Source organism: Sorex fumeus, unplaced genomic scaffold, assembly GCF_029834395.1.
Source record: "Sorex fumeus unplaced genomic scaffold, SorFum_2.1 ptg000106l, whole genome shotgun sequence".
Classification (NCBI taxonomy): Eukaryota; Metazoa; Chordata; class Mammalia; order Eulipotyphla; family Soricidae; genus Sorex; species Sorex fumeus.
In genome coordinates, this window is record NW_026606163.1 from 2,183,364 (window position 1) to 2,194,001 (window position 10,638).

Genomic DNA, 10,638 nt, shown 5'->3' on the forward strand with positions numbered 1-10,638 from the left:
AACCCACAGGTATCCATCCCCGTTTCTGTTCACAGTGCTGATTGTCTGAGGGCAATGGACGTGAGGTCCCCTCACGTTCCTCTCTTCTTCTTCCTCCTCAGCCTGTGTCCCTAAGAAGTCCAGACCCCGGGCTTGGGCAGCCTGCCCCAAGACGCACAAACCACAGCGCGCCCCCCAAACCAAGGCCCCCAAGGAGATCCCCCCTGAGGCCATGCAGGAGTACATGGACATCATGAGCTGCTAAAGGCCCCCGACACAGTCTGTGGGGCGCACCTCGGCCAAAGGGCAGCGGGCAGGAAGGAGCAGCAGGAGGAGGCCGGGACCTTCCCTGAGCCGGGGCTCCTGAGCTACGTGGACGAGCTGTACTCCCAGGAGGCCTTTGTCACCAAGGTGGGTTTTTTGCGCTGCTGTGGGTGGGGAGGGTGCAGAGTTGCTTCTGTCCAGGGCTTGGTAGTGACATATTTCTACTTGTGTTTGTGTGCATGTGTGCACATGTGCCTCTCTGTGTACAAACATTGGCCCTAGTTTGTGAATTTCTGGGTTTGGTCGATGTGTGAACATCTTTGTGTGTCTCCATCTGTGTGTACTCTGTGGGCTCTGCGCAGAAATGTGTGGATACATGTACATGTGCCTAGAGGTGGAAGAGTGTGTGTCTTTGTGTCATGTGTACATGCATCCATGTGTGTTCACATGTGCTTCTCCGTGAGAGTAGGTGAATAGTTCGTGTGCTTTGTGGGTGCGGGTGAGTCTGCGTCTGTGTGTATGTGTGTGAGTGTGAGCACTCTCGGCGTGGGTCTATGTGAGACCAGACCCAGAACTGTGCTGAGAACGGGTGTGTTTGCGTCTTCATTCCTTCCTAGTCCCTTCGAGAACCCTCAGACCCGCTTCCTTCTTCCAGGTTGAGGCGGTCATTCACCCCAGCTTCCTGGCACACCTGCTCTCCCCAGAATCCCAGCTGGAACTCCTGGCCCTGGCTGAGAAGCTGGAGGAGGAAGAAGGACTCACCCCCACACAGGTGAGGCAGATGGGTGTCTGGGGTCCACGCAGGGCCCAGGGGAATAATGTGAGGGTTTCCTTTAAGGCAGTGGGTAGCGACCCAGGGGAAAAAGGAGACATTTTGCATGTGATTCATGGGAAAGAGTCCCTGCAGGGGACACAGGGGACAGGTCCCAGGGCATTCAGAGCAGCAGGTGGGTCCTGAGTCAGGGAGGGGCGCCCAGCACTGGGGCCTAGTCACTTGGTGCCCTCCCTGCCCAGGCCATGGCCAGGGGCCTCCCTCTGAGTCCTCAGTGGAGATGAGGACATGAATATGGGGTGAGGGAAGGGTTGGCGGGGGTGAGGGCCCTTAGTGGGTCAGAGATCTGGGTTTTCTACTCTGGGAGGAGTAGGGGACACTCTCTGTCCCACCCTGCACCCCCACATGCCCACACTGTCCTTCCTCCCTTCAGATTGTGGAAAAGCGTCTGCGAACTGCACAGGACAAGGAGGTCATGAAGGCTTGTCCCCAACACCAGCTGATTCCAAAGGACTCAAGTCCATCTGAGAGTGCAGCAGGTCACTGCAACCCAACACCTAACTGGGGCCATAAGCCAGGGGCCAGCACTGAATCCTGCCCCCCTGAGACTGACTTTGGACACGCCTCAAGGCCTGAGCAGGCTGAGGCCAATGTGATGGCACCTGGAGCCCCTGTCCTTTCTTTGGGGAGCCTGGAGTACCCATCCCTGCAGGCGGAACAGGACCCCTGTCCTGGTCTCACTGCCCCCCCTCTGGACAGCACGGTCCCCCGCATGTTAGAAGAGGCACCTCCTGGCCGGGGGCCACATGGGGCAGCAGAGGGCTCCAGTGAGGAGGAGGAAGAGCTGCCCAGTCTGGCCTTCCTCCAGGCTTCTCACCACAGCCTGCTGCCCTGGAGCTTCCCCGAAAGCCCTGGCTCAGACACTGGTCCCCGCTGCCCGAAGGCCTTGGGTGCTTCTCGGCCCCCACCCACTCAAAGAAGGGCCTGCAAGCCTGCTGCCCCTGCCACTAACCCTTCCAGGAAGCGTCCTCTATGTGGGGGCCCAGGGCTGGTCATTGCAGAGAAAGCTTCCTTCCCCTGGGGGCACCCTAGGGTGTCTGGGAGCTCACCCTTGACTGTGGAGCTGGTGGGCCCCTCCCTTCCCCCAAAACGAAGGTTCCAGCCTGCTGTGGCCAAGAGGAGAAGAGCAGGGCACAGCATCCAGTAGGACACCGGAGGGTTTCCTCCTGAGCCTGGCTGCCCCCAGCAGCTTTGTCTTCCCCCTGATCCTCATCCAGCTAGGACTGCTCTCGAACGGGGGGCGGGCCCTGTGGTGGAGTTGGGCTGGAGCAGCCCCTTTGTTTAATTGTGTAAATAGTCAATAAAGTTCATTTCATTGAAAATACTCTCGGTATCTCATGTCTCTCATGCTCCTTGGGCAATCCTGAGATGAAGACCGGTAAGGGTGTTACAGGGGTTGGGTCCTGTGAGACATTGTGCTCCCTGGAGCAGGGAGGAGTCCTCCCCACCCATAGAGAGATGTGCTCAGTTTCAGCAGACCCACCCAATTCTGTGGACATAGGCGAGGCTTACATTTGCTGCCTTTTCCTTGGAATGCATCAAAAAGCACATCAAAGATTGAGGGCATCACGCTGGGAAAAATCACAGCATGGGAGAGAGCAACACAAAGGAGCTCTCACAGATGTGGGAGACAGACTCTTTCTATTTCTTCCCTGAGTTCGTGGGTCACACCCAACAGTGCCTGCTCTACAGAGCTCCTTGTTCTAGGACTCACTCCTGGTATAGCTCAGGGGACACCGTGGTGCTGGAGATCAGTAGAACGAGGGCTGTGCACATGCAACACAAACACCTTAATGTGTATACAATTTTCCCAATTCTCAACATTCAATTTCATTTGTTGTAGGGTCACACAAAGTGGTTCCTGGAGCTGACTCTGGCTCTGCCCAGGAGTACTCCTTTCTGGGGTCAGGGGGTCATATGGAGTGCCAGGAATAAAATCCACGTTGGCCATGTTCAAGGCAACTGTCCCATCAGTTGTACTACCTCTTCAGCTCCAAAATACATTTTAAAACATTTTCACCACACTTTAAAATAGAGCTTGTATCCTCAGAAGGTTTCCATAACCTCCTGCCCTCAGCCATCACCCTTTGTCTCCTTATTGATCCTTGAGTCTTGAACCCCCCCCATTCCTCTTTCTTTCTCTAGATTCCCACACTCTGGCCATCTGCGGCCTTGTAGCTATCTGTGGCCTCTTTCACTGAGAACAGCTTTTACTAATCCACCTACATCAGTTTATATCAACAGCTCAAACTTTCACTACAGAATCATATTCCATGTGCAGAAGGGCTACATCTGGCAATTCCTTCAATGGTTGATGAGCACTGAGCTTCTTTCTACTCCCTGGTACTAGCTAACAGCAGATACGCAGGTGTTAAGTGAGGTTCTCAAATAACTTTTTTGAGAATGCAAGCCTGGGAAAAACCCTCTCACTACTGGCAGAGAACCCCAAATTTGGGATTCTGGAGTAGAGATTTTATGCACTGTGTAATGCAACCCGAGCATGAAGGTTCTGAAAACTGTATTAGGGATGCAAGGAGTTGTGTTATCCAGAGAACATGTGTCCTGTCTTGGTGTTTTATTTACACTAAGATAAACAGCAAGGTCCTTAATCTTTCCTTGTCTGTCCCGTCTCATCTTCTGTAACTGAGCATGGGTGTCCTCAACCTGCAGTTTTCTTTATCCCTGATAGTTGAGAATCTACAGTGCCTTTGGTGGTCCCTTATTTTCTGCCTATTTGAAAAGAGTTCAAAATCACAAGCAGTTCCTGTCAGGAATGAGTTTTATTTTGGTACCCAAAATTATTTTTTAAATCTTATTCATAAAGTTGTTCACAATAATGGATTACATTCACTATTTCAATCCCACCACTATTACTATCCCACCACCATTATTTCTAAGCTTACAACCAACACCACTCAAGCCTGCCTAACAGACAGATACTTTATTTTGTATAGCTTATTATGAATAGCATGAGAAGTCACATGGCCACAAAAGTGGCTGCATGCTCCTTGAATTCTAAAATTTTAAATAATTAGTTTCCAAAGAAATATATGCAGCTTGCTGTTCGATTCTGAGATTCATTTTTGAGTCTCTGGATCATGGCCATTACTGAGCTTACATGGCACCTGGAGGAAGGCAGTTTATGATTGTGACATAGAGGCGAGGAGATGGGAAAGAGCAGCTGTCCCTGATCCCTTGAGGTCTAGAGTTAGCAGTCATTGGTCTCACATACCTGGGTTTTCCATTGGGCTCTGGAATTCATAAGGGGCAGGTGGAGGGACAACACATGCCCCTGTCTGAGGCACCCCGATGAAATCGGCCTGGTGTGAGATCAGGAGACTTCTCTTCAGCGAAATTCCTGGTTCCGAGATTCATTTTTTGTTGGGAATGTTTTAGGGTAACCTTGAGGCTCTTCCCCAGTACCAGTAGCTTCTGGTGTGAAGTGGCTCAACATGCCTGATCATGTATTTCTTCCCTAGAAGCAAGAGCAGTGCCCTGGGCACCATACCAGCTTTGTTCTACTCTCTCTACGACTGTGATCAGTGTGGTAGAAATGAAGTATGTCCACACTCTATGTCACAATTGAAATAAGGCGGTCAGACCTTTCTACTGCTCCTGCATGCTCCCTTATGGGCACACAAAGTCCAGCATCCAGACTTCAGAGCAGACCAGCTGCCCTGCAGAGGACCCAGACACAGGAGCGGGGCCTCTGCTCATTCCCATATACTAGCCCATAACCTCCGGGTTGTTCCTTTTGGCGAGTCTCCTTGTCACCTGACCCCACCCCAGCAAGCGCTGGGAGTTTAAACAACACTGGCCTGTCTGGAGATAGCTCTACTCTCCACTGGGGAGCACTGAGGAAGCCCTGCAGTCACAGTCAGGGAGCTGAGGGATCCCTGGGCTCTTCCTCCTCCATGGAGCAGACCCTAGAGGAACAGCCAGGCTGTGGAGCTGGGTTGGATGGAGGAGACTCTGAGGTGGTGGTGCTGATAAAGGACCTGAAAAGTTGGATCAAGCATCTGGAAAGCTCTGGGGGCCTGGCTTTTACCTGTTAGAGCAGGGATGGCAGCTTGCTGAGACCAGCTCTTCATTCCTTTGAAGAGGGAGGGGAGTGAGGGTAGAAAAGGGTCTATCTGGGGCTTGGGAGGTATTAACACAGTCTGCTCCCAAGAAAATGCCCATCTCAAAATCCCTGGAGAGGGAGCAATGTTTTATGTGACCAGGATAAAGATTGAGGGGTGCATTTTCATGAGATAGGTAGAAAATAAAGGTCTCATTATCAGGCCTTGAGGATCCTGGAGCCACAGAGGGGTCTCACTGTTTGTGTCAAGTTCTTGGGATTGGGTTGTGTCAGACTAAAGCCATCCCAGAGCACATGCAGGCACACCTGTGGCCGTGCCTGGAAAACACTTGCAGGTGTTTCTTGCATTGTTGATGCTTCGGCAGGGTTTGGTGCCCAGTTTGCCCAGGTCCTGTGCTCTCTGTATGTGTTGTCTCCAAAAGGGGCAACCTGGGATAGGCCCCGGAAATGGCAACAGAATCTGCAGAGGCCATAGGGCCATGTTCCACACCACACAGTTGGAACAGCTCTGATGAGGGTCCAAACTGCATGTCCAGTTGTGGGCTGGGTAAGGGCTCCGCACTAGATCATGGAAGGGAAAACAAAACCCGCACCAGAGCTAGGAGAGAAGAGTTTCTGCAAACCTGTGTAGGCAGGTTCAAGCTGTGCAGGGGTTAGGGACTTACATGAGTAGATGGTCCTCAACTCTGTGCCAGAGGCGAGCTCCTTGCGAACCCTTACTTGATGGGGCTGGATCAAACCCAGGTTCTAGTAGAAACTTGGTATGTGGATGACTCTAGTTATGACCAGCCAGATGGAGGCCAGTGTTAATCCAGCCTTCTACAGAGGGGATTTGGTGTGATCCCAAGAGGAGGTAATGCGTGCCCTCTGGCGGGACATGCACTCTTGGCCTCCCTGCGAGTTGCCAGGCTGGGCTCTGCTGAGGGACCTGTGACTCAATGCTGCCCAGGAGACACAGGGACTGGATACGTGCCACCTGGTGGCTGCCTGCCAGGGTGCTGCATGCTGGCTCCAGAGCTCTATGGGTGGTTAATCGGGCTTGGTTTTACACCTCCACCCTGGAGAAGGAAGTAGTGCTATGGGCCTCAAAGGTGTTTCCAACGATCAGACCCATTGACAAGGACAGCTCAAACAAAAATACACAAATGGGACTTCATAAAATTAAAAAGCTTCTGCCTAGCTAACAACATGGTCTACAACTAAAGGATACCAGACTGAATCGGAGATAATATTCATGTGCAACACAGCAGGTAAATATGAATATCCAAGATCTATAAAGTACTGAAGAGGACTCACCCCTCCCCCAAATTCACAAACCCTATTTAAAAATTGTGAGAGGAAAGAAATAGACGCATCTTCAATGTAGACTGATGGCCATGAAATAACACATGGAAAAGGGTTCATTATCACGTGTTGCTGGCCTCTACTGAGCTAGAGTGATCGCACAAGAGGTAGGGTGCTTGCCTTGCACGTGACTGACCCGGGTTTGATTCCTCTGTCCCTCTCAGAGAGCCTGGCAAGCTATTGAGAGTATCCCGCCCTCATGGCAGAGCCTGGCAAGCTACCCATGGCATATTCGATAGGCCAAAAATAGTAATAACAAGTCTCACAATGGAACCGTTACTGGTGCCCACTCGATCAAATTGATGAACAATGGGAGGACAGTTTTACTGTGCTATCACTTACTCTCAGTGAAATCCAAATCAAGATGATAATGAAATATCATATCATACAAAGGAGAATGGCACCTGTCAGGGAAAAAAAAAACTGGGCACATTCTGTGGTGCTGTTGGGATGTGGTGGAAAAGGAGTCCTTACTTGCTGTTGTTGGGAATGTTGTCTGGCTTAGCTCCTGTGGAAAACAGTTTGGAGGTTTCTCAGTAAAGTAAGAACAGAGCTGCCATATGATCCAGCAATGCTGCATTTTGATATTACACCCAAGACACAAAAACATTCATTCAACGAACAAATGCACACCATTATTCATTGCAATACTCAACACAATAGCTAGACATGGAATCAACTTAGGTATCTAACACCAGATAAACAATTCATGAGAGTACGATATGCAAACACAGTGCAGCTGTAACGGAAGGTGAAGTCATACAGTTTGCCACAACTTGAATGGAACTGAGTGAGTCAGAAGGAGGAAAAATGCCACAGACAAATATCACATGTCTGTGGTATATAGAAGAACAGGGTAAGGAATGCAAGGTAACAAAGGGGATACCTAGATGACCCTTGACCCCTGATTACAAAAATAAGGAATAAAGGGAAGGAAAGAAACTGAGGGGAGTCAGAAGAAAAGGATGGGGGGTAACAGGGGTAGGGGTCATGCACAGTAGTTTGGAGGTCAGGTTTATTTGTATATTGTATCTGAATAATACAGCTGTATATAACAACACTCTAAGCATAAGACTCACACTACAACAGCCAAGTTAAAAAAATAAGCCTGTCCAGGGGTATGGTGCTGCCATCAGTCAACCTGCATCTGCGGGAAGAGTGCATCAGCAGCCTGATGATGACTTTAGGTTTTCTGATACCCCCAAGTTGCCACTGTGCCTTTGGCTGGACCCCAAATATTTGGGACCAAGTTTACCAAAAAATTAAACGACCAAAAGTTAGTTATGTGGGAGCCATGCCCACAAACCACCTCCAGCTCAGCTATCAAGCTCATTAGCCTTACTTCAGAGCCCCATAAATAAATCTCGAAAGAGATCAAAAGCCACAATTCATCTCAGACCCACTCATGGATGAACAGATGGGGGTAAATCATGTCAGCCTGAAGCATGACCAAGCAGAGCCCCCAGCACCTGCTTGCCTGAAAGTCAAAATCACCACCATACCCCTAACCTGACTTCACCATCTCAGGATGGACCTCACAAAGATCAAATCTGCTGAAAATTCTGGTATGTGGGTTTTCTGATGGAAATCTCTAGACTTTCCCAGAGTTGGGATGGGTTACCTTCCCCCATTTCCCAATATACATGGAAGCACTAGCAGTCACCCTCATGAACCAACTCCAGTGCCACCGTGTCAGCTCTACTACAGACTTTGCTTAAGTGACCCATAAATACATCTCGAAAGAGATCAAAATCTGCAGTTAATCCTGTTGCTGAACAGACCAGGGTAAATCAGAGGGAGGCGGGTAATCCTGGTATCTACCCAAGCAGAACCCCTCGAAGGTACTTGCTTGCACAATCCAAAATCGCCACCATACCCCTGACTTGAATAAAATATCTCAAGATGGCTTACCAAGACAGAATCTGCTGAAAATTTTTGGGTTTTGTAACTGAAATTATCAGACGTTCTCTGTGTCTGGATGGGCTATCTGCCTCCACCTCCCTGTAATTCTGTAAGGAAGTACACAGCACTCACATCCACACCCCAAAGCTGTCACACAGTTAAAAAGCTACTCCAACCTTACCGAGTCAATAAAAATGCTGAATTCCCTGAAGAAACACCATGACCTCTTAGCACCTGTATTGCAAAGCATTACGCACAAAAGGAAAAGGAGAGAGCGAACAAGAAGAAAAGTGCCTCCCATAGAGAGTTGGGGCATTGGGAGATGGTGAGAAGGAAGCAGGGGACACTGGTGGTGGGAAATGTACACTGGTAGAGAATAGTCATGTGCTGGATCATTATATGACTGAAACCAAATTATGTACAGCTCTGTAATAGTCTATCTCATGGACATTCAATTAAAAAATTTTTAAAAGAAAGTAATGTGGATTTCATGCCAATTCAATCAGCTTAATCAATAGTTGAATAAATAACAGGACTCCTACATTAAAAAATAATGATAATAATTAAATGTACCTGTCTAGAAGACAGGCTGGGGGGGTGTGGGAGGAATCTTAGGGAAACAGGTGGAGGGAAGTCAACACCAGTGGTGAGATTGTATTGGAACATTGTATACCTCAAAGTCAGCTATGAATAACTATGTAGGTAACAACTCCTTAATGCTGAACAAACTTTTTCTAAATTTAAAAAGGAAAGAATAACTGTAACACTGAGAGGATCAAAGAACAAATATGATTTCATCATCATGGGGAATGAGCAGCTACCGTCAAATATCACCCTTAAAGTAGTGCTAGAGGAGTCCACAATTCTCTCACCACACTCAATGGTTCATCATCTGAGGATGCCTGAGGACCACATACCTGTTTTTCTGAAGGGGAGGAGGGAGAGGCACATGGAGTTGATGGAGCCCCGTGAGTGGAGTCATAGCTGTCAGCTGACCTGGCTGGGGAAGGTAGAGCTTCACCCCCCCCCCCCACCCCAGGTGAACACAGAGAAAGGGTAGGTTTGTGCCAACTATAAAGACTGGCTATTGGACACAGACACTTGGCTCTGGACACTTGGCTGTGACAGGTGTGTTCTTTCCCCCACTGCCCTCCCCTCTTCCCTGGGATTCAGAGTCTGAGGTCAGAGGGAAACCCAAATGCTGTCCACCAACACCATAGACAGGGGCTGAGATTGGGAGAACTGTGAACTCTGTGCTCAGGTTTGCCCTGCCTGCCCAGGGCTGTGGGTGGCTAAGGGAAGTTGTCTCTGGCTTGCCTTTCCCCTCCTCCAAAAAGGACCCAAAAGAAACTCAGAAGTAAGGTCACAGTGTCACTTTCTGGTATTGGAAGAAGAGGAGAATTAGAAATCACAAGCTCGCAAGACTTCAAGAGAATGAACCGATGAGGAAGCACTCACTTTCTTCTCAGTGCATGTGGAATGTTGTCCAGTTCAAATCAATCATACATCTCTATAAAAGTATCAATAATCATATAAGTATTGAAATAAAATTAAGCATCTTTTCCCATTACAAAGCTATGAATTTAAAAAAATCAACCCAAAAGCAAACATCAAGAATCACATTATACAGAAGTAGAACAAGATTATTCTGAATAACTCTGAATAATAAACAATGAGGAAATAAATAAGATATATGAATATTAACAAGAGACAAAGTAAAATAAATTAGGGCATGCAGCAAAGAATGTGATGGGAATGAGGGAAGAACAAAGCAATAAAGGCCTACCTTTAAAAAAGGAAAAGAAAAACTAAGAAAGTCTGAAATAATCAATTTGAGCTCACGTGTGAAGAATATAGAGATGGAAAGAACAAAAAATTAGCAGAAGAAAATGATAAGAACTTGATCATAAATAAACAAAAATTGTAATGACATAGGAGCCCAAATTATTTGAATCTCATTCCTAAAGAGTCTGGTGGATGTCATGGCAGAAAGAAATTTTATCTCATGCATGCTTCTTTTTCTAGAAACTCATGAATGACAAAGTAAGGGCCTTTGATTGTAGATTTCTGAGATATTCTCTCTTTATTTTATTCATTATTTTTTCTTTTCCCTTTTGGTTTTTGGAACACACCCAATGGTGCTCAGGGCCTACACTGGATTCTATGTTCAGAAGTCATTCCTGGCAGTGCTCAGAGGACTATAAATGTTTTCTGTATCAAAGCAGGCTTTAGTCAC

At 48.1% G+C, this 10,638-nt stretch overlaps 1 pseudogene; it reads left to right on the top strand.

Annotated features, from left to right (window-relative positions):
• Window positions 1-1,000, top strand: part of LOC130042605 (NUT family member 2G-like) — a 119,487-nt pseudogene extending 118,487 nt beyond the window's left edge.
• The last annotated feature ends 9,638 nt before the right edge of the window (window positions 1,001-10,638 follow it).